The following is a 25,226-nucleotide window of genomic DNA, read 5'->3' as shown; positions in this document are numbered from 1 at the left end:
ATCTTGGCAGTGACGGAGGGGGCGGAGGCGGGGATCGCGGCCTGCAGGCGCCAATGGCGGGTCAGGCGTGCCCGAGGGGGCGGGACAGGACTGGGTTGAGGGTCGTGGGGTCCTAGCGCCTGATCGTAAGAGGGGCGGAGAAGGTGGGCGGGGTTGCGTTGCGTTCTCTCGTGACGCGCGGTTTAGTTGGGGAAACGCACTGTGGTTCCCCTTTCGGCTGGAAGATCCGGAGCCTGAGGCGAGCGTGGGTGACACACACCTTCCCTTCCCCTTTCACCACCTCGAGGGTCAGGGATCCGTCCTGGGCCAACTGACCTGTTTCTTCCTTCCTCCCCAGCAGCCGCAGGAGTCCTGACGTTGCCTAGCCAAAGCTCGTCGCGTCTGCCTGAGCGGCCGCTCCTCTACCAAGGGCACTAAGATTCCCCAGGAAACCCCCTGAGGGGCTAGCAGCCTCCTACTAGTAGGTTTCGGTCCCAAGATGCTGAAGGTCAGGTAAAATGGGGAATTCAGGGGGGTTCTCTGAAAACTACGTTGATAAAACACCTATTGTTGACTAAAGGGGTGTAGATTACATTGGATTAATGGGATATGGCCCAGCTATGGTTCCACCATTAGTAGCTTTTGGCAAGTTGCCTCTGAAAAAATGAGGATAATAAAGATTAGTTACCACTACAGGGTTGCTGTGAGGGTTAAATGCTATAATACATGCGAAGTGCTTAGCACCGTACCTGAAAATACTCAATAAATGTTAGATATTATTACATGAACAAATGAAGGGAGAAATAAGACCCTAAAGGTTTCAAGTGAACTTTCCAAAATTGTGCAGAATAGGCATTAGTCCCTCTTACTAACCAGGTTTACAGCCCTATTTCCTGTCTCCACTTCTTCCATTATATTCAGCCAGTCAGTCAACAAACATTCCCTAAAATTGAAACAGACGCTGAGGGGACACACTGGTGAGGGAAGCAGAAAAGGTCTGGCTTCATGGAGCTGATTGTCTAGTGAGAAAAAGAGGGACAATAAATAATTCATAATATTTTGAGGGAAATAAAAGGTTATGGACAGAATTCTGGGAGCAAATACCAGGATAGCTTAAAAAAACAGAGTATTCAGGAAAGGCCCATCTGAAGGATGAGAAAGAGCCAGTAATGTGAGAAATGCCCTGGGGAATTGTTTAAGGCATGGGGGCATGGCTGGACCAAAGACCTGTGGTAGGAAGGAACTTGACTATTGGAACTGAGCAAAGTCTATGGTGCTGGGAAATCTGTGGTGCCAGGAGGAGCCTGTCCTGAGACTGGAGAGGTAAGTGAGGGTTTATTCCCCCAGGGCCTAGGAAGACTCAGAAACAAGATTGGATTTTACTGTAATTGCAGCTGAAAGCTGTTGAAGAGCAAGGCGTGACTGTTCGAGCAAGGAGTTGGGAACAGTGATGTTTGTGGTAAGATTTATCTGTATTTCAGGCAATATATGGGCCAAAGAAGTGGATTTAAAGTAAAACAAAACAAGACAAAAACCTCTGGGGTTAAGCCTTTTCAACACTAAATTGGTCAGATTATATGTTCCGATCTTCAACTTCCTTATTAATAAAGGAAAAAGTGATCATCACATAAGACTGAAAATTGTTAAACAATGTAATTTGTTACTAAGTGTTTTGTGTCATGTTAGCCTCGTGTATAGTTGCAAAATCAGTGGTATTTCATAAGTATATTTATTGGTTTTTTAACTGATTAAGTAGTAATCCAAATCAGTGATTCTCACTCATTTTTGCAGAGTGATACTAAAGGAAAGAATGTATACTGTTATGAATATGTAGCTTATTGATGCTGTAATTCCAAATGTGTTTAAGTGCTTAGCTCTGCACTTTCTCATGAAATTTGCTATCAAGACACGAATTTTTTTAAAAACTGTAAAATGTGCAAAACATAAAATTTACCATTTTAAGTATTTTTAAATGTACAGTTCAGTGGCATTAAGTACGTGGTTGTGCAACCATCTCCACTGTCCATTTCCAGAACTTTTTCATCACCCTAAACTGAAACTCTGACCCAGCAAATGAAAATTCCTATCCTACTTTCTAAGACATGTATTTTTTAAAGGTATCTGGTGAGTTCCCCCCCACCCCCAAAAATGGCAATGGCTTTGGTGATCAGTAGGATTGTTTGCTTCCATTCAAGGATTTAATGGACGATACCCTATAAGTTTAGAAATCGCTACCCAAGAAATAAAGATCAGTGGAAGTTTTTAGCTCAGATGGCTAACGTATCATACTAATGAGGAGTACTAACATAGGACCAATCAATTTTAACACTGAAAAATTGTCTTACATAGCCATAAAATGTGCTCTGTGGTCTTGCATGTATGCTCCAAGATGGCCCAGACAACCTGCCCCTTTATTTTTGTATGGCTACTTTTGTGTGTATCTTTTTAATGCCATTAACTTTCATTAAAAGATAAATGATTCCATCTCTGGGTAAATTTAATTTTAAAAACTACTCTTCTGTGAAGAATGGATTAGAAAAGGGCAAGAGAGAAGGAAGCATATTTTTGCCGCATTTCAGATAACCCAGCATTTCGATAAAGTTATAAAGCTCGAAAGATCCAGATCTTGACCTGAATATACTGAGTTACCAACTTTTTTTGCATTTCAAGTACGTCCTAGATGAAGCATTTTCACTCTATTAAACAAAAAGTTGAATCTCTTTTCCAGGCTGGACCCTTCCTCCTTGCTGCCCATATCAGCCACAGTGTTTTTATCCCCAGTTTGAGGGCCTGGCTGTAGGCCAGTGATTACAAGGGAGGGGTTACAGCATAAAGGAGCACGGGGGAACTTCTGCAGATGCTGGATATCTAGATGACTGTATAGATCGTAGTGATGGTTTCATGGGTATAGACGTAGGTCAGATTTATCAAGTTGCACACTTTAAAACATGTGTAGTCTACTGTATGCAAATTATATCTCAATAAAGCTGTAAAAAAAAATTAAAAGTCCAATTGGGAACCTCCCATTCTTTCCTCATTAGGACACCATTTATTTAACCTTTTGTTGGTTTTAATTGTTGTGAGACCTGTCAGATCAATTCCTCTTTGAGGAGGAGCTTGATGTATCAAACATCTGAGTAGGAACAAAAAGCACTCTTTAAATTGGCAAACAAATTCAAATACTGTCATCTACTTTACAGAATACCAATTAAAATATAGACATAGAATTGCAAGCATAGTTTACAGAATGGAATTCTGAAAAGTTCCAAAAGTTGAAAAGTTTTGAAATATTTTTTTTGATCAAAGAAAACATATTTTGAAAGAACATATTAAAAAGCAGTAGAAAAACAATCAGCAGTATTTGCATGCTCAGGAAATGCCTTTAAGTACCTCTTAGCCCTTAGCAGTCCTATAACGAGTCCTGTCAGTCTCCCAGGCATACATCACTATAGTCATAGTCAAACCCTAAATGAGATTTGGGCAAGGGAGTCTAACAATGCAGACACGGCCCGATAGAAAAGTGTGGCTTAGGAATTTGGGCCCCATGCCTTTTCTGAAATTATGCCCTCTTTTACACCTGGAACTCTATCTATTTCTTAAAAATTACTTTTAAATACTGTGGTTTGAACATTGCATGAAGGAAAATTATGAAACCAGTAAGAGTTTAAAGTACAGAAAGCTTAAGAATTTATACAGTCTAATCCTCTCCACCTGTTAAATCTATTCACCTAATTGCTGGACCAGAAGTTTCTCATGTTTTAGAAAAAGCCTTCTATAAAGCTGTTCTTCTTATCCATCCCTTATGGCTTCCTTATGGGTGAGAAAGCCTTCTACCAGGGAATTATGCTCTTTTAGAAACTCTTTGAATGTGTCCCAAAACAGAACCCACGGTACCAAATTCTATTCATTGTGAAAAAGTATTAGAATGACATTCCAGTGTATTTAATCCACACACTGAAACTTACTGGCAGTGTTGTCAAACTATCATCTTATTTTTTAAAAACACAAATCTGTTGAAATCCTTTTCAGAGACAAATTATCTGAACAACTTGCAAGAATAATAGTGAGAAATGTCACGTGGCAAATCACATTCTGAACCTGATACTTGAGAGGGGTGTCCAGGGACAGGAGGGCTGCAGCAGTCGGAGCCACTGCTGTCTTTACCCTTTGGGGCTGAGAGGTCATATCATTGAATCAGTACTTTTTCACCAATTTGAGAATTAACACTTCAACATCCTCCTCAAGTCACAGCTTTTACCTCTCAACAATTCCTTCTAAATTCAATTTTTAGTTTTTAAATGATCTGCAAAAGGAAGATATTTTTACATAGTGTATCTCTCTGTCATTGTCCACAATCAAGAATTTTCAGAACTTTTATCAAATTCACTTAAGTTGGCATTTATACACAAAGTCCTATGCTGGGCACAGAAGGAAAACAAAGGTAGGGAAGCTCATATTAGAGGCACAAAGTATGTCTCCAGGCATGTAACCTTAAAAAATCAGACCATGAGAAGTTCTGCACTGGATGTTTAAACTCGTTGCTCTGGGAGCCTAGGGGAGTTGAGTGGTTAATTCTGAGTGTGGGCATTGAAGGTGAGGAATAGATGGCATTTGAACCAGTCCTGAGAGAACTTAGACTTTCTATGAAAGGCAGGGGGCATCATTGGGACATGGGGATGGGGGTGATTTAAGATAGGAAAAGCTCTTAATTTTTTTCTCTCTGAATCTTTATAACAGATGTATTAGACAGAGAAGGGAGGGGATAGGTCAAGTGGTAGAGTGTTATGCCCGGCATGCCTAAGGGCCTGGGTTCAATCTCCAGTACCTCCACTGAAAAATCAAATCTATAAATAAACCTATTACCTCCTCCCTGCAAATGAATGAATGAATGAATGAATGAATGAATGAATAACAGATGAATTAGAATTGTTCTCAGTGAGAGAGGCCCATAAACTGTTCTAATACTTTGACTCTCTTTGGGAGTGGCCAAAGGTTTAAATAATTTGGAAGGATGGATATCTGGGCTGACTTGCAGGAAATATGAGTCAGCTTTTCTCATGTACTCAGCACTGTTGTTACAGCTAGGACATTTGGGAAACATGAAGCCAAACAAATCAGATGCTGTAAGTCTTCCCTTGTTACTGATTGGCCCAGACATGCATCCTGCAAGGATAGACAACAGGGACGCCCTTTTTATTGTCAAGGGTGAAGGAACCCTGCCCACAAGGGGAAACACCTGCAATTGAAAAAAAAAAAAAACCAAACTTTAAAATACTTCGGTTTTCTATATAATCCCTCAGACTAGGAGACAGACACCTCTTTCATCCACCGCTCTCTTCTCTGCTTCAGGATTGTATACTCACTTGCCTCGCAGTCCTAAGTGCACCTGAAACTCAACATTCTCAAAGTTAAACTCATTATCTTCACCCCAAACCTGTTTCTCCTATACTCTAATTTCTTGAATAGTAGTCACTATGCACAAGTCACAAAAGTCAAAACCTGTGAGTAATCAGCTCTTTATCCCCCTTATTCTTTAACACTTAATCATCAGAACAATTGATACCACCTCCTTAACACTAAGTATATCCTTCCTCGTCTCCTCATCTCCATTCCTACTGACCTAGTTCAAACCCACATTTGTTTTTTTTGGTTTTTTTACTTGAAATTTTATACCAGTCAACTAATTGGGTTCCCTGTCTCCCATCTTTCCCTCTTAGATCCGTCCCCTCCCTTTGTTGCCAGGCTGATCTTTCTAAAGAAGAAATGTGATCAGTCGTTCCAGAGGTAGTTTGAAATTGCTACCTTCCTCTTTTCCTTTATTTCTATTCTTGGTGGAAAAGTTCATCAATGTCCAGTCTTGATGTTACCCCAGAGGAGCAGGGCATTAGGGCCGATGCCTGGTTCTCCCCTTTCCCTCTCCAGTATAGGGAAGACAGCCTCTCATTCAGAACACTTTCAGACTCATGACCGGAGGCTCTTGATGGAGACAACGCATTTAAGCATCTGTTGTCCATAAGCACACGTGCATACAGACAAAGAGATGGATTTGTTTAATTATATTAAGGTAGTTATATTAAGGGCAAAGTTAATCCAGAAAGGAAGATCTCTAACAATTAGTTTATTCAGGATTTGGAGAATAATAGACTTTTAGTAATAAAGATTTAAATTAGAAAAAAAAAAAAAACAAAAAAGATCTCCAGAGCTTATTTTAGGCCCTTGAATGTCAGAATCACTTTACTATCTCCTATAAACAGATATCTTTCCTCTGCATTGTTCACTTATAACCCTGCGAGTTTTCATATCTGGTTGTAAGTATCTTAACAGCATTTTAAATTTAATAAACATCACCTTATTGATTTAATAGAATTTAGATGTTGTAATCGTAACTTACAGAGTTTTAAATTACGCTAAAAGGGAAACAGAAAGAAGTTGAGATGAGGCTGGCTTTTACTTAAATGTATTAAAACTGAAGTAGAGGAAAGGCTTTTAAAGAAGGCACCCTAGGGCAGTGCTGGCAAGCTCCTGCCCTCCACGCAACGCTGTCTGGAAAGTAGTGGATCATATAGTGAAGAAAGAAAAGCTGCAGAATTCTTGATGTCAGGCTGAAGACAGTATATAACGATACAGCTCATTTTTAACCAACTCTATGGAAAAAGGCAATGGAGAATTAGTGGCATCATGAAAAAAGATAAAAAGCATTTTCTTCCATTTCGAATTCTCCTGGTGATCACGTAACACGTAAGGCTCTGTTTGCCACAAGGTTGGAACCAAGTATTGAAATACTAGAGGTAATAAAAATGATGTCAGTTGCAAAGGAAAATCTCAAGGGTGGAGTTCAGGTAACAAGTAGGGCAACTAGATAAGGGCAGGGTTTAAATGGATTGGATTATAGAGCAGTTGAGGTGGGCAGGCAGTTAGGAATGGATTTAAAGTGTATCTTCTGATTTATGTCATGGCTTTGTGAGAATGACACCTTCATAAATTGACTTCATGTTTCTCTAACCCAAAACATAGGCCTTTTTTTTTTTCAAAACATGGGCATTTTGAATAGGAAGGAACCTTAGAGATCGTATAATGACCATTTCATTTTCCAAAAAGCGAACGTTTGCCCGCTTGCGATTTGTCCATGGTCATATACATCCAATAGTGGGAGGAGAGCCAGGATTAAAATCCAGATCCCCAGATTCCAAGTTCTTTGCTTTCTCTTATTACATGAACATCCAATCAGCCCTGAGAACTCGGTATTCCAAACTCCACATGAAGTGAGCTGGATGCATAGGAAAATTATTTTGGAGATGAAGAAGCTGAGGCTTAGAAAGGTAGAATGAATTTACCAAATCCTATGGCTGGTCTAGACCAAAGCCCAGGCTTCAAAATCCCTGGGCAAATAGGCTTCTACCAAACCACAGTGAAATCTTAAATGCCCTGTGCCTAGGCATAGAATTCACTCCTTCAGCTTACAGGTATTTTGCTTTGTGCTGTTACACGCTAGGTACCCTGCTAGGTGCCATAGAAAAGATAATGAGCCTAAAAGATTTATTTTGCAAGACTAGATTTCTATTTTGCAAGACTGAAAATTGAACATTACCTAATTATCAGTGAAATGCACATGCCTTTTGGTGGTTGATAAGCTACCAGGAAGTAAGTCTCGGTGTGGTAAAATATTGAGAATGTTTTCACTTTCACCAAAGGATGGGTTTCAGAGTCTTTACTGTATTACTGTATTTTTGTATTAAAAAAATACAATACTGAGGGTTATTGAGACTGCAGGAAAACTAGAACAGTCTTGCTCTGCTGGTGGGAGTGTCAAATGGCCCAACCCTTCTGGAAAGCAGTTTGACAATGTTTCGTAAAATTAAAAATGCAAATACCCTACAGTCCAGAAATTCCATTTCTAGGTACATACTCTAAAGCAGTTTTTTTCAAACTGTGATTCATGATCCATTAGTGGATTGTGAAGTCAGCTTAGAGTTTACAATAAACATTTTTTTTTTTTTACAAATGAAACAGAGCAGAAATATTAGGGTAAGGGTTGTTTTGCGAACTTTTCTGTGCCACCTAGATTCTCCCTCTTCTGGACTGAAGCATTAATTCTCCCAGCTGCTCAGAGTGTTGGCAATCAATAACTTTTAGCTGAGTCCCTCTCCAGGGCTCTCTCCTGGAAGAGAGCTACTTGCCCAAGGTCACGCAACTTCCTGGGTGCAGCTGTATTCAGTAACTGATCAATGCAGGTGTATAAAAAGGCCTGATCCCCTCGCCCTCATTTGAAATTACTCTGAATAATCACTGCAGCCAATGCAGGATCGACTGAAGCCTTTGTTACTGCTTCATGAGAGCCCCAAACTCCCTCTGTGCATATTCCTGCTTCTTCACTCCCGAGTAGGTGCCGATCTCGGGACACTCCCCCATAAACATCCTGTACACAAATTTCTGTCTGAGGTCTACATCCCTAGCAACTCAGCCTGTGATGATATATGCATGTGTGCATGTATAGGATCTTAATGTAAAATTATTTCTCACCCTGCATATTGGCCATGAAAGTTTAAAAACTCCTGCATCTAGGGAAATTCTTGTCCATATACACCAGGAGACACTATGAGGATGTTCACTGGAATATTATTCATGGTAATGACTGGACAAAAACTAAATGTCCATAGTCATGCAATGGAATATTATACAAAAATTGAAATTATTAAAATCTGCTAACATCTGTCAACATGGACAAATCTCTAAAATAAAAGGATATTTACCAACTTCACGACAGTGGCTACCTCTGGAGGAGGAGTGTGGGAAATGGGATGAAACTGGGGCTTCAGTTGTAGCATTGTACGCTTTTTAAAGAAGCATCTAAACAAACATGCCAAAATTATAGCATTTATTAAATGTACGTGGGTACATGGATTTTTTTTTTACTTTTCTGTATGTTTAAAATATTTTAAAATTGAATTTTGTTCAATGAATTATTACTGCAGCCAATCTACATAAAAAGAAAAAGCATTATAACTTTATCTTACTATCAGGAAGTAGTGAAAAGACAGTTAACAAGATCATTTCCTCTTATACAAGAAATTTGGTCAAATTTTAATGACTCACGGAGACCAGACATTCCAGTTATAATTCTTTGGCTGGTTTATTGTGCATTATTTTTCCCCTCTGTTTTCATTACTACCAAGTTTCATGTAATGAGAACAATTCGGGAATCTTTTAGGAGTTCATCAATATGTCTGTTGTACTCTGTGAAGCCAAAAAAAAAGGGTATAAAAAAAAAAAAGCAGGGGTATTTACTTGACTATATATAAGTAGGGTCCCTATAGTTTACTAGGAGCTTCACATTAGCTTTATGTTAGTGGTGATGGGATAGAGGATGAGAAAGGACAATAGAAATATTACCATGACATTCCTGCATCTTCAGGGCATTTCCTTTTGTATCATATAGGGCACCTAGAGTCCAAATGAAGCTGGCCAAATTGCATTAGAAGGAGGAATTCAGTAGAGGTTAGTGTTACTATCCAAAAGCCTATGTAACAGATAGATCTAAGGAAGAAACTAACGTCAGCAGAATAAAAATATGGTCAGTAATGAAACTATAAATTAGGGTAAGAAGTGGTGGCAGCTTTGGGAGAGTCTCTGCTGGACTGTTTACTTACCCTTCATTTTACTTACTTAGGTTTGGTTTTATTTTTCTGCAGTACATGTTCGAAGTGTAACACTTTGCCTCTGTAGATTTAATATGATCTACAAAATCTAATGTAGAAACTTCATTAATACTTCAACTAATGCATATATTTAAGAAAAAGCAAAATTTTAGAATATTAGTGAGCCCCATGTATAAAAACAATCAATATAAAACAAATGTTCGCCCCCTGTTTTGAGAACACAAGGAGTCCATTTATAGGGAAACTACACTAATACAAAATAGATTCTAAATGATGATATGAAGGGGTTTCCAAAGCAACGAGGAAGTTGAAAGAAGCATATTTAGGGGTCAGAGTCTGTTAGAAATAGTTGCAGGTAAAAGTTTGGGGAAGAATTGCTATTGCCCACGTCAGTCCTCAGAACTAAGAATTTCAGAGAATTTGAGTAAGTGGACCAGAAGCTGATTTGGATAAATAAGAATATCATCTGGGCTAGACACATCTATGCTATTAACTAAAGTGGATCGGAAAATATCTTCCAAAATAATTACTACTACTTTGAATTGTGAGAAAAAGATTTGTGGCTTGATTACACCGTCTATGAAACACATTTTTTTCCAGACGTTAAGCAAGTGTAGAGTGAGATCTACTAGAAATGCACCCAGAATAGGAACGACACTTGTGATGTGTGTTTTGTTTGTGAAAAAACTGTGCCTTTGGACCATGATTATTAGCTTATTTTTCCAGGGAAACTTCATATCCAGGGCCCAGGAAACCTCACTTGGTGGTTTTTTTGTTTTTTTGTTTTTGGCCTAGTTAAATTTCTTGGAATAGGAAGTTATGATACAAGTTTTCTCAGAAACTGTGCAGGTGCCTCTGAGAAACTTTTGTAAGTCCCTTTAAAAAATGCCTGAAACTTTAGGATAATCTATAAAAATTTTGAATCAAGATAAAGAGATTAAAAAACAAAAAAAAAAAATCTGAATCACTGCATTGTATACCTGAAACCCATATAGTATTGTATATCAACCATACCTCAAAATTTTTTTTTCTTAATCAAAATTGGTAAATTTAGAGGGAACAGGAGAAGAAATTTCTGTGTAGCATAAAGACTAGAACAGAAGGCCTGGGCATGAGGTGGCTTGTGGAAGGACCATTTGTTTGTTTGTTTGCTCTCATTCACAACTGGTAAACTATTAAGATATTAGCTAATCCCAGTCCAAATTTGTGGATGCAGGGGAGGACATCCCTGATCTTTTATTTTCAATTAACCATGTGCCTCCCACTCCAAGTACAACCCCAACTATATCTTAAATCATTCTCTCCTTTTGAGTATTTTATGATCAAGACTATAATTATTTGAAGGACTTCCCAGGCCTTTCATCATTCATTTTGTGACTATATGTTGTCCTAGTTCTTAATTACATGGCTTATAACAACCCATGTATTTGGGTAGAGTGATTGTTCATTTTCATCATTATTAAAAATATTCAGGTGTCTACACAGAGCCACACAGATAGGCATTTACAAAAGAAAGTCCTCAGACATAATTTTTTCTTCCATCAGCCAAAACTAACCTCAACACAAGACACTTACTTCGTATGATAAATTTTTGGTCTCCAATTTTATCACAAAATCCCACCTCAAACCCTGAAACCTCATACAGAATCACATAGGACTACATACCTTATTGGTACTCAATAAATGATGATCAACTGTTAGTGCGTTGGTCTTCGTAATTCTCATAAGGATGACAATCATTTATTTTAAACATGAGTTGTCCTTAATCTAAAGTTGTGCCACGCTTGAGAGTCTCTGCAGGAACCACCTTAATCTTTAGTGAACACAGGGCTCATTCAGAGAGCTCAGAGAATTTAGACATTTTTGTTTTTAAAATGTTACCCATTCTAAGACCTTCACGTGAAAAGTTACACGGAGTACTCTTTCCCGTGATCGCTTCTCCTTCCTCTTCCTCTTCTTTTTTTCGTGTCCTCTTCGGTTTACAACAGACACAGCTATTTTACAACCACCCGCCAAAGTTTTGCAACAGAATGGCCTTGAAATAGAATACTGCCCAGTTGAAAGCTTAGGCAATCATAATGGAATAAATGAACCTGGGCCTGCTAGACTTCACGTATTCCTTCTTAAGAGGAAAGCTATCACATTTTTAGGAGACTGTTATTATTATTTTTAAAAATTTTTATTCTTTTGATGGAGGTACTGGAGATTGAACCCAGGACTTTGTGTATGCTAAGCATGCACTTGACCACTGAGCTATACCCTCCCCTCCAGAGAACGTTATTCTTGAAGTGACCCTGTACCCTTCTTTATTAGAGTTCTCAATTGCTGTGACATAGCTACAAGAAATAACCCTACTGTTTACAAGTGCTGCTTTAATTACTAAAATGCAGCTTCTAAAAATAACTAGTTGCTACTACTTGGTCAGGACCATAGTGTTTCTCATTTCTCTTAAAAATGGTAAAATCGCTGAGGGCACGTAAACCCTTTAAAATTTCACTGTAAATGTCTGCATACTTGAGCTGCATCAGCAAATGAATTAAACAGCTGCAATAATGCTCTGAAACCAAAGCTTGTTTCTCAAAAACAAGTTAATCTCTGTTTGGGGGTTTTGTTTATTTGTTGGTTAGAGTTTTTTTTCTTTTTTTGCAAGAAACCTCATAACTGACTTGTAACCCACAGATGACTTGCTTGGGTTTCAGAGCTTTCTTTTTTTCAATTTTGATTCCGACATGAAATTGAAATGATAAATAAGCAACATATGGACTACTCTGATAGACTGAAAACTCTCCTTAGGCTGCACATGGCTCATGATAACAGTATAATATGCTGTCACTCTGCTGACCTGACGGTCTCGAAACATTTTGTAAACATGGTATATCTACTCAGAGCCAACCTAATGGCCCATTTTTCCCCATTCCTACACATTTAAGATCATTTTCCTGTGGAAACTTGAAGAAAGTTAAAAGAAAAAAAAATTTTTTCTCAGTAGCTGTCGGTAAATTGCCAGGGTTCTTATAAAATGTCACAAGCCAGCAGTGAACGGTTCGGTAATATGGTTTTCCTAACCACACAAAAGTTTGTTCAGCCAGTCAGTGGTCTCATGATCTATCTAACGACTTTATTTATGTGGCTGGCAGCACTATTTTATGATAATTAGGTGACACTAAAGCCTCAGAAAAACCTTGATTCCAGGGCAATATAAGATGCCAGTTTCCTTTGGCCCTTTTTTTTTTTTCTATAGAAATTTCTTGGGCTCTTGACTAGTTGGAATAATTATTTTGGTGACCTTGGAGTTGGTTGAATTATTCTAAAAAATAAAGAATTTTATTAAGTAGTTTAATGGAAACTCACACACTGAATAAACTGTTATCAACACACTTAAATCCTTCCTCATAGAGCTCTTGAACCTGTGAGGAGTTGCATGAAATTGTCTTCTCTGACTCTGTTTTGTTTCATAGTTAATTAGTGAAAAATTGTTGTTCAAAAACAAAGTCATTGTTCACCCATTTAAGAGAATGAAAAGAATGGCATAATTTTGACCTGAAAAATGAAGAATTTCTTACATTTGTGTCAGTGTCTACATAGCACAACAAAAACTGGAGATTTGCAGCAGATGACTGGATAAAGAAGTTGTAGTGTACACACACACACACACACACACACACACACACACACACCGGAATACTACTCAGCCATAAAAAAGAATAAAATGCCAATGGCAGCAGCATGGGTAGACCTAGAGATTGTCATACTAAGTGAAGTAAGCTGAAAGAGAAAGAAAAATACCTTGTTACTTATATGTGGAGTCTAAAAAAATGACACAAATGAACTTATTTACAAAACAGAAACAGACTCAGAGACATAGAAAACAAACTTACGGTTACCAGGGCAGAAACGGGGTGGGAAGCGATAAATTGGGAATTTGAGATTTGCAGATACAAACTACTATATATATAAAATAGAGGAATAGCCAGGTCCTACTATACAGCACAGGGAACTATATTCAGTATCTTATAGTAACCTATAATGAAAAAGAACATGAAAAGGAGTACATGTATGTATATGTATGACTGAAATATTTCACTGTACATCAGAAATTGACACAGCATTGTAAACTGACTATACTTCAATTTAAAAAAAAGAAAAAAGTAAAGGTTTGGTGTGCACTCAGTTCCAGTTATTTTGAGAAATGGGGAAAATTAGTTTGGACTTTGTGATCTAAATTATTTGGTTTGGGTTAGAATCTTTGGGTTTGACTCTTTACATTTAAAAATACACATCATTGCTCAAAGAAAGTGGCAGCGTGTTCCACATTGCTGATGATTCCCATCAGAAGAAGAAAGCAAGGGAAGCAGTCTTCAGCAAGAGTAAGCAAGCATATTTCTCTTCCATGCATTACAAAGCAAAAACTGTATTTGCAACTTTATGTTCATTTCAAAGTTCATTGATATAAAGGAGCTGGAATTCAACTCTTATAGAAGCTAACTATGATTCTTTAGCCAAAACTTTCTTGGCTGAGCCTTAGATTTATGGTTCATGTTATTCTCAGGCTACTGGCTTGGTTCAGAAAACCAAGCACCCTGTAAAACTCTGAATTAGAAGTCTCAAAAAAATCCTTCTTTTCTTAATTACACTGTATTTTGTAAGAAGATTACTTGTTCTAAAATTAGCCCTCTGATGATGGCAAAACAGCTGGATGAAAAGTAAAAAATGCAAGGACTCATCTTGCTATTTCAGACTTACAAACTCAAACACCTCTTTGATTCTTAATCTCCGTATGTTTTGCAGTTGTACAAAATACACAAGACTATGGTACGTTTAAGTGTGTTGAAGTCTGATGTGTACTGGTTTTTAATTCCTGCTATGTATTTTTTCTTTTCTTTTTTGCTGTTATATGTTAAAAATAGCAATACTGTTCACTTTTTGATGAGGTTTGGCACATAATCTCATAAGAGTTTCTAGAATGAGAACTGAACTCGCTTTTTCTTAGGCAAAATTTGCTCTTGGCTAACAGAAGCTGTCAGAGACCCTGTTATATTTTTACCCAGTCTGAAAATCTTTGTCCTTAAAAAAGAAAAAAGAATTATTTAACATGCAGTAAGAATAAGTTTTGGTAAATGCATTGAGTGGTAAAACCACTGCTACTATCAAGATACGGAACGCAACCCCCCCAAAATTCCCCTATGCTACCCCTTTGTGATCAGACCCTGTCACAACCCTAACCCCGGGAACCACTCATCTATCCTCTGTTCCTATAATTTTGCCTTTTCTAGAATGTCACATAAATGGAACCATATAATATGTAGTCTTTTGAGTCTGGCTTCTTTCACTAAGCAAAATGCTTTTAAGATTCATCCATGTTCTTGTGTGTATCAAGAGTGTATTCCTTTTTTTTTTTTTTATTGCTGATGAGTATTCCATTTTATGGATGTATTTCATGTATCCATTTCCCAGTCGATGGACATCTGGACTCTTTCTAATTTTTTGGTTATTTTAAGTGAAGCCACTGTAAACATTTGTGTTCAGATTTTTGAATGAACATAAATTTTAATTTTACTCTGTTAAATATCTGGGAGTGAGATTGCTTCATCTGTGGTTATTCTTTGTTTAGCTTTATAGAAAATTGCCAAATGGTTTTTTAGAGGGGCTGTATCATTGTGCATTGGCCTCTGGCAATGGGTGAGAATGTATGAAATAATTCAGTTGCTTCCAGTTTTCATCAACTCTTGGTATTGTCAGATTGTTTCATTCTAGTTATTCTAACAGATATGTAGTACTATCTCATTATGGTTTTTATTTACATTTCCCTAAGGACTAATGATGTTCAACAGTTTTTCATTGCTTATTTGCCATCCATGCCTCTCCTTTGGTGAAGTAAATATACAGATATTTAGTCCATTATTCTATTGGGCTGTTTGTTTTCTTATTGTTGAATCTTGAGAGTTCTTTATATATTCTAGACATATATCAGTTGTCAGATATGTGATTTGCAAATACCTTCTCCCTGTAAATGACTCATCTTTTCATTCTCTCAATTGTGTCTTTTCATACCTTTAAAAAATTTTAAGTTTGATGAAGTCTAAATTGTCAAGTTTTCTTCTGTGGATCATGGTTTTGATGTTGTGTCTAATTACTCTCTGCCTAACCCAAAGTCTCAAGTACGTTTTCCTTTTATTTTCTTCTAAAAGTTTTTATTTAGGGCTATGATCCATTTTGAGTTCATTTTTATAGCAATCTTTGTCTTTTAATTGGAACATTTAATCCTTTCATATTTAAGTAATTTGTACCTACCATCTTGTTTTGTGCTTCCCACTTGTTCCTCTGGTTCTTTTTTTATTTCACTTTTCACCTTCTTTTGAATTATTTTTCCTCATTTCAATTTTTCCCTCTCTACTAGTTTGGTTTTTACACTCAGTTTTTTGGGTTTTTTTTTTCCCTCCATGGCTAGTCAACAGTGCTATTTAAAGTGTGGTCTTGAACATCAGTATCAACCTGGAGGCTTGTTAGAAATATAAATTTTTGGGTCCACCCCACATCCGAATCAGACTTGTGTTTTAACAAGCCCTTCAGAGTATTCTGATGCATGGTAAAATTTAAGATGCACTGAAATTAAAACATACATACTTAATCAGAGTTTCACCCTTCTTCCAGGCAGCAAGCACTTCAGATATTTTAATTCCATTTACTTCCCTTCAAGTTTTATGTAACTGTTGTTTTGTATTTTAAGTCTTTTTTCCACCCCAGAAAACATTATTTGTGTTCTATACAGTCAAGATTTGTTTAGCCTTACCCATTTCTACTGCTTTCTTTGCTCTTCCTTGATTCTTGTTTTTTAAACCTTTCATCTGAGATCATTTCTTTCTTAATTAAGTACATTCTTTAGAATTTCCTTTTATGAACATCATAGAAGCAAACTCACTTAGCTTGTCTAAAAATGTCTCTCTCTCTCTCTCTCTCTCTCTTTTTTTTTTTTTTCCATCTTCTTTTTTGAAAGATATTTTTTCTGGGGGCAAAATTCTAAGTTGGCAGTCATTTTTTTCTCCTGAGAAGAAATAAGCAGTATGTTTCCAAGATGTTTTCTTTGTCTTTGTATTCTGCTGGTTCACTATGTTGTGTTAAAGTGAAATTGTTTTGTTTTTAATTCTGCTTGAATTCAGTTGGCTTCTTAAATCTGGGTTTTGAAACAGATTGGTCCTAGAAGATTCTTAGCTACTATCTCTTCAAATACTGCCTCTGCATCATTTTCTCTTTTCTTTCTTTCCAGAACTCCAATTAGATGAATGTGTGTCTTATTTATCCTCTATATCTATTAACCATTCTTTCAAGTTTCCTTTCTCTTGCTTCTCTTTAGTGTATGCTGGACAATTTCTTTTTTTTTAATTTTTATTTATTGTATTATAATAGACTGTACGTCAATAAAAAATAAAACTAATATAAATTTTTTAAAATTTATTTATTTATTATTTTAATTGAAGTATAGTTCATTTACAATGTTGTGTTAGTTTCTGGTATACAGCAATGTGATTCAATTATACATATATATATTCTTTTTCATATTCTTTCCCATTATGGTTTATTACAAGATACTGAATGTAGTTCCCTGTGCTATACAGTAGGACCTTCTTGTTTACCTATGTTATATATAATAGTTTGTATCTGCTGATACTAAACTCCTTATTTATCCCGTCCCCACCCTCTTTTCCCATTGGTAACCATAAATATGTTTCCTGTGTCTGTGAGTCTGTTTATATTTCATGAATGAGTTCATTTATGTCATATTTTAGGTTTCCACTCATCAGTGATATCATATGGTATTTGTCTCTTTCTGACTTACTTCACTTTGGATGATAATCTTTAGGTCCCTCCATGTTGCTGTAAATGGCATTATTTTATTCTCTTTTAAGGCTGAGTAATATTCCATTACACACACACACACACACACACACACACACACACACACACCCCTCTTTATCCAGTCATCCATCAGTGGACACTGAGGTTGCTTCCATGTCTTGGCTATTGTAAATAGTGCTGCTGTAAACATTGGGGTGGATGTATTTTTTTGAATTAGAGTTTCCTCCAGGATATATGCCCAGGAGTGGGATTGCTGGATCATATAGCAACTCTCTTTTTAGTTTTTTAAGGAACCTCCATACTGTTTTCTATAGTGGCTACAATACTTCACATTCCCACCAACAGTGTAGGAGGGCTCCCTTTTCTCCATACCCTCCCCAGCATTTGTTATTTGTAGACTTTTTAACGATGGCCATTGTGACCAGTGTGAGGTGGTATCTCATTGTAGTTTTGATTTGCACTTATCTAATAATTAGCTACATTGAGCATCTTTTCATGTGCCTATTGGCCTTCTGTATGCCTTCTTTGGAGAAATGTCTATTTAGATCTTCTGCCCAGTTTTTGATTGGGTTGTTTGTTGTTTCGTTATTGAGTTGTATGAGCTGTTTGTATATTTTGGAAATGAAGTCCTTGTTGGTCTATGCTGGACAATTTCTATTGTGATAGTCATCTTTTTCTGTTCATTAATGTTCTCTTCACTTGTGTCTAATTTGCTGTTAAGCCTGTCCATTGTGTTATTGATTTCAGTCACTGTGTTTTTTATTTCTAGAAGTTCTGTTTTTTTTTGATCCACTAAGCTATATTCTATAGTTTATTTTGAGTTGATGTTTTCCACTTTGTGTGTCTTCAGAAAAATAAAACATAGTTATTTTACCTTCTGTGTTTATTGAAATGTCTGAAGTCTGTGAGAGTTTTCTGTTCTTTCTCTTAAATATTGTTTCCACTGGTCCTCACCCAATAGTAACTTAAGTCTTGGAGTGCTTAGTGTTTGTTGACTGTGAGCCACTCACTTTCCTTAGAAAATCATTTATATATTATTGAGGTACATTCCTCCAAAGAAGGTTTGCATTTGTTTCTTCCATACCCTTGGGGCCTACTCAACTTGCCTACTCAACTTGTAGTAATGGCTTTCTTCCGAGATCAGACGAGATCGGGCGCATTCAGGGTGGTATGGCTGTAGACAGTAATGGCTTTCTTGAACCTATTTTGGCTATAGATTATTATCACGAGGTTGCAGTTTTTCAGGGACGGAATTTTTTGGCCCTCAGTTCTGCTTAGCACCACAGGAATTTGCCTTGCAGTTATCTGAGGGTGATTGGGTATGTAGGTTTTTCATCCCTACCTAAAAGGTCCAAGCTTTATTGGGAGAGAAGTCTCCTATAGGATTCTCCAAGCCTTACCTTCTGTTCCACCCCCCACTCCCCACCCCCACTGAAGCCAAGGCTGAAGTTCACCTGCCTGGGCAAATGCCTTTAGGGCAAAAGTGATCTCAGGACATAGGACTGAGCAACTCCAGGGGCATTATTTTGATGAATAGGATGTAAATGGTGCCTCCTGGTGTTCTACACCTGGACAATGTTGTCGATTTATCTTTCTGGGTCCCTACTTCACTTCTCTTTGAGCTGATATCTCCTAGCTTTCTAGTCCATGCTTCAGTTCTTTTAAGAGGTTTAGAGTTTGTTTTTTTTTTTAATTTGTTTGTTTTTAATTCAGACTTAAAACTATTTCCAATAGGAAGGGCAGTCTGAATGTCTAGCCTCCCATATGCCTGGAAATAGAACTCTCAAAACTCTATATACATCACAATTTATAGAAATATCTTATAACCTAATTTGTTCAAATAATAATTACCTTATTTTTTTTCTGGCACCAAAGGTTTAATTAGGAACAGTTCAATGGAATTATAAAGAATCTATAGTCTCTGGTACATAACCATATCCTCATGAATTTTACTAATAAGTGTATTGGATTTACATTGAAATACCAAAGTGATTCAAAGGTTTAATAGTGACCACAATTTTTTTTTAACATTTCTCAGAAAATGAGTACATTAACCCAGAATCACGTGTGTCAGTTGCATAGCAAGTGATGGGTCTCCATGGTTACGTTAAACATAACAAGTACAAAGAGGAAATGTCTTTCGGTGGTTGATAAGCTAAAAGGAAGTGAGTCTTGTACTAGATTATATGGTATGTTTTTAAGCTTTCGCTCAAGAATGGAAGGTTTCAGATCCTCCTGTGTTACCCCTTGCTCAAACGTAAGTAAAAGTAGTTATGGAAAAAACGTGTAGTCAATGCTAAGACACTGTGTATTGATGTCATGTAGAAAAACATAATGCAGAGATCCTTTTTCTGTGGTTTATTTAATTCTCTCTGTTATTTATAGTATTTGCTCTGAAGCATAACTCAATAAAGTTCTAGCAATTAAAGGGAAAGGAAATCTGTCTTAGCCCAATATTATATTAGCCTGCCTCCCCATTTGGAAAAAAATTATTTTATAACACACCAAATCAGCCTTGGAGACCACAAGACCATTTGTGTCCACAAGTCTATGGAGTAGATATTCAATAGATGTTTGTTGAATCAGTTTGTGAATGGCTAATATGTAATGGGCAGTTGTAAGGAAAGCACACAGTGGCTAAAATGTTGCTTTGATCAAATTATGGGAAGAACATTAAAGAAGGAAGATTCCAGGGATTCAGTCCCCATTCTAGGGCCCCTGTGTGCTATAGCCTTGGATAATCCACAACCACCTTGCGCCCCAGTTTCTTCATCCCTTCCCCTACTCTTGGGTCAAACTGCCTTGCTGCTCCCTATATATGCTGCATGATTTCCCAGTTCAGTGTCCTTGTCCTTACAGTCATCTATCTAAAATGCTTTCCCCATCACTACATGACTAAACCTACCTCGCCATGGCATCCTACTTCTCAATAATCTACCTAAGACAAATACTCCCTTACCAAGCTTCCCTGACACCACCCCAGCTAGAAGTCACCTTGCCCTCTCATCTCACACGTTGTTTTCTCTTTTAACTCAGTGGTGTCATTCAACACTTTATGGCTTACATTGTGATCTTGTATGTAGATATCTACACTATGCTGCTTCTCTGCTAGGATGGAAGTTCATGAGGGTAGGGCTCATGCCTGCTATATTTTTGTAGCCTCTCACCCCCCGCATATTACCTAGAAAAGTACATGGAAGATTATATGTGCTCAGTTAATATTTGTCAACTCTGAAAATAAGGAATATTAACGCTTTCCTTGCTAAAGAGGGAGGTCTGTGTCAGTTGATAGCTTGAGGCCATTTCCAGCTTTTAGACCATTGATTGTGGAGCACTGACGGGGAATGCTGGATATAAATAAGTAAAGAAAATCGTATACGTTATTTATCCATTAGTGGGAGAAGAAAGAATACTTGGATGGATCAGAGCGCGTTTAAAAGCAGAACCCATTTAAAAGAACAGGGAAATTGATGATGCAAGGGTAAGAAAGTGACAAGTGTCGGCCGAGGCAGCCAGTGCTGCCTGCCCCGCAAAGGTCGAGGCCATGTTCAGCTCCAGGGCGAAGATCGTGAAGCCCATTAGCGAGAAGCCAGATGAATTCGAGTCCGGCATCTCCCAGGCCCTCCTGGAGCTGGAGATGAGCGCGGACCACAAGGCACAGCTGCGGGAACTGAACATCACGGCGGCCAAGGAATTTGAAGTTGGCGGTGGTCGGAAAGCTATTATAATCTTCGTCCCGGTCCCTCAACTGAAATCTTTCCAGAAAATCCAGGTCCGGCTGGTGCGCGAGTTGGAGAAAAAGTTCAGCGGGAAGCACGTCATATTCATCGCTCAAAGGAGAACTCTGCCTAAGCCAACTCGAAAAAGCCGAACCAAAAATAAGCAAAAGCGTGTTCCAGGAGCCGCAGTCTGACGGCGGTGCACGCCGCCGTCCTGGAGGACCTGGGCTTCCCTAGTGAGATCGTGGGCAAGAGGATCCGCGTGAAGCTGGACGGCAGCCGGCTCATAAAGGTGCACTTGGACAAAGCGTCGCAGAACAACGTGGAGCACAAGGTTGAAACGTTTTCTGGTGTCTATAAGAAGCTCACGGGCAAGGATGTTAATTTTGAATTTCCAGAGTTTCAGTTGTAAACAAAAATGACTAAATAAAATAGTATTCACCAAAAAAAAAAAAAAAAAGTAAGAAAGTGACATGAGCAGTATAGTCATTTTAAAAAGTTCTTTTCTCTACTGCTTTTTTTTTAAATTTATATATACCTGTGTACAGCTGGTATATTAAGTTCCTAATTTTGAGAGATTCCCTCAGGAACTAAGCCAGAAAGTAACTGCATTTTTAGAATGTAGTTAACAGTCCGACAGCCATAATGTTGAATGAGAGAGAGCAGACACAAGACAGTCCGTACTGTATGAGTCCATGAAATTCAAACCTAGAATTTTTCAAACTTCAAAACTAATTTGTGGTGATAGAAATTACCCTTGGAGAGTGGTGACTGGTACAGGGCATAAGGGTTGTTCAGAGGTGCTGGTAATTTTCTATGTTATATGTACATGTAGGAATGTTTTTCATTTATATGTAAGATTTGTGCACTTTATTGTATGTAGGTTATACCTCATTTTTTTTTTTAAAGAATGCAGTTAACAAATCTGATTACCCCATGAATCACCAATGAGCAGGGTAAGGATAAATCCAAGCTATAAATGTGTTTCCTGGAAGAAGAGGCACACTTTTAAAATTCCAGAGTTTCCTCGGCAAACCTGTGACCAGATGGCCCTCATAAATAATGCATCAAAATATGGTTAGAAATAGAAGAATTTGTGGTGTGTGATGAAGTGAAAACAACCAATGAGCATGTGGTTTACTCCTTTTGACTTCATTGTGATTTTTCTGGAAGAGCCAGGATCACCAATAAATTGTCATGCACTAAGAATGGAATAAATACTGTACGAGAAAACTTGTTAGCTGTGAAACCTTGAATAAGTCACAGGCTTTCTGGGCAATGGATGCTTCCTCTGTTAAATGGAAAAATATTTTATCTGTTCAAAGATAGAGGACAAGTTCGAGTGATCTCTTAAGACTCCTTCCAGCTCTTAAAATCTTTGGCTTATGGAATTTGAAACTATAAAGGACAACTCGGGTTAAAGCTTTCCCACTATTGGAAGTAGGTTGGGAAAATAAGTCGCTTTAAAAATCTGTAATAATAGGCGATAAAAAATGTAGGTGGAATTGGAGTCATGCCAAGTAGTAAGAGATCCAGGCAGAAAACATCTTTTCAGACTCAGCCAGCTACCAGAAACCATTTGCTCTTGTTCCCTGGGGATTTCCCTAGCCTTTGGCAAGAGGTTTACTAATAATATGTTTTTTTCAAAAGAAAGAAAGAAAAAAGATAAGGGAACATTTTTAGACTTTAATCAAAGAAAGCATTGTGTGGTAGATTTTTCCTTTGTGGGTTCATGTTTGCAAAGAATAAATCCATTGCAGAAAATGGTATTTCATAAAATGTGTGAGCAGAGAAGGAACACTAGTCTAAGTCTGACTTAAGTAAAATCTCACAACTGGGAGAAACTGCACAGCATCATGTCTTCTTTCAATGCTAGTAAGTGAGCATCATGTCAGTTTTTCAAAGGGGCAACTGAGGCACAGAGAGACTAAATGACTTGCCTAAGGTCACAGAGCTGGGAGTAGCACAGACAAAAAGCCAGTTCTCAGTTCCAGCCTATTAAATCTTCTGCTGCACCAGGCTGCCCCCTGTGGCTCCTTTTGGATGACTTGAATGCCAAGAAAGAGGCAGGAGAGACTTAAGCTGTACTTGGTTTTTAAAGCAATTGAGAAGGTACGAAGCTAATGGAATTGGGAGTCAGCAGACTTGAGCCCTCCCCCTTATAACTGTGACCTTGGAAAATCACTTAACTTCTCTGAGCCTCAATTTCCTCATTGAAATAGCACCTCACATTATCACTGAGGCAAAAATCAATTGAAGTAACTTATGAGAAAGTGAAAGTACTGTATAAATTGTAAGCCAAAATGTGGTTATTAAAGTGGAGAAATTCTTATCTGCTTAGTAAGTTAAGGAATTAGTGATTACAGAACAATAGCACCTGATGAAAATGCTCTGGGTGACTACGTCACAGCAGGGCTACTATTAGGATATATAAAAATCAATGATCCTGTAACAGAAATGTCCTTTGTTTATTTATCACAAAAGTCTAACATAATTACTTTTTTTTTTCAGTGGAGGTGCTTGGGATTAAGCCCAGGACCTTGTACACGCTAAGCATGCACTCTACCACTGAGCTTTATCCCCACTTTTAATAAATCTCCAAGGAAGCTTACCTAATGTGTAGATGCTGGTTGTAAAAAGATGTTTATGTGAGGGAACGCATCTTTATCCTCCTTCACGCTTTGCATTGTCAATCTTTTAAATTTGTGAACCCAAAATGGTAAAAAAAAAAATCATGTCCTTTATTTAAATTTGCATTTTCCTGATTAGTAGTGAGGCTTGGCATCTGTTCATTTTATTGGAAGTATACATCAATAAACCTTTATGGGAGGCTGCTAGATAGTACCAAGTAAAAATTTAAGTGCACATACCTTTCAAACCAGAAATACCATTTTTCATTAGCTCCCTTAGAGAAATAATGCTCACATATATACACAGAGACATGTACAAGGGTTTCACTACAGTGTTGTCTGAAATAGCAGATAACTGAAAACAACCCAAATAACCAGCAACTGGAGGCATGGCCAGATACGCTGGAATATCCAAACCACGGAAAACTGTGTAACCAGTGTAATAGAATGAAGTGGAGCTTCAACATGAGAAAAAAGTGAGTTGCAGAATAGCATGTACAATAGAACATCATTTACTTAGAAAATGAAAATAAAACTATATATTCTATATGCGTGTAAATAATAAGCAAATGTCTTGAGAGTTACATGATAAACTGAAAACAGGTTACCTAGGGGAAGGAGACCAAATATGAGCAGGTGGCCAAGGGAAACTTTGGTATCATTTGAATCTTTAAAACAAGAATATATTTGTGTATGGTTTGATAATTGATAATGTATATAGTTTAAAATGATACTGAAGAGTAAACTATAAAATTTAAAATAGAGAACATAATTATTTCAATTTTAGAACACTTTTAGGTTATAGAAATTTCTTAGATTTTCCAGAGTTGCAAGATAAGAATGAGTCCAAGTAGAGCTGAATTAATAGGATGCCTGTCATTGAAGAGTGAAAATGCAGTTAAAAATCAAAGTCATCTAATATATCTGGATATTTGATATCATGTAGAAATTGATGATTTTTCTTTCACTTTTGTCCAGATATCAAATAGACACAGATTGAGGTTCACCCTTCATGAAATCCCTAGTTTCAATTTACTTAAACAATTGTTGTGTTCCTTATTAATATTTTAAATGGAACAGAGTACATTTCAGTGAGATCAGCTCTCTTTTTTGGCACTGACTTTTTCTCTGATCACAGAAGTATCATATGCTTATTGTGAAAAGAAAAGAAGAAAAAAGAAAATATTGGAGGTTGTGAAGAAAAAGTTACAAGATAGCCCCATCATCAAAAAGAAATACTGTTAAGATTTGTAGGTGATTTCCCTTTGCATGTAGGTGTTCATGAAATTGAGTTAATACTATGCATACAGTGTTATGTTCTTTTTTTTCAGTTAACATTTTATTGTAAGCATTTCTGCATATCATCACAGATTCTTCAAAAATGTTTA

General features: G+C 37.4%; 1 pseudogene; it reads left to right on the top strand.

Annotated features, from left to right (window-relative positions):
- The first annotated feature begins 139 nt into the window (after window positions 1–139).
- Window positions 140–24,173, top strand: LOC105069383 (small ribosomal subunit protein eS7-like; annotated as a pseudogene).
- The last annotated feature ends 1,053 nt before the right edge of the window (window positions 24,174–25,226 follow it).

Source organism: Camelus bactrianus, chromosome 6, assembly GCF_048773025.1.
Source record: "Camelus bactrianus isolate YW-2024 breed Bactrian camel chromosome 6, ASM4877302v1, whole genome shotgun sequence".
Lineage (NCBI taxonomy): Eukaryota > Metazoa > Chordata > Mammalia > Artiodactyla > Camelidae > Camelus > Camelus bactrianus.
Note: the sequence above shows the minus strand (reverse complement) of the source record. Positions and strands in the feature narration are given on the sequence as shown.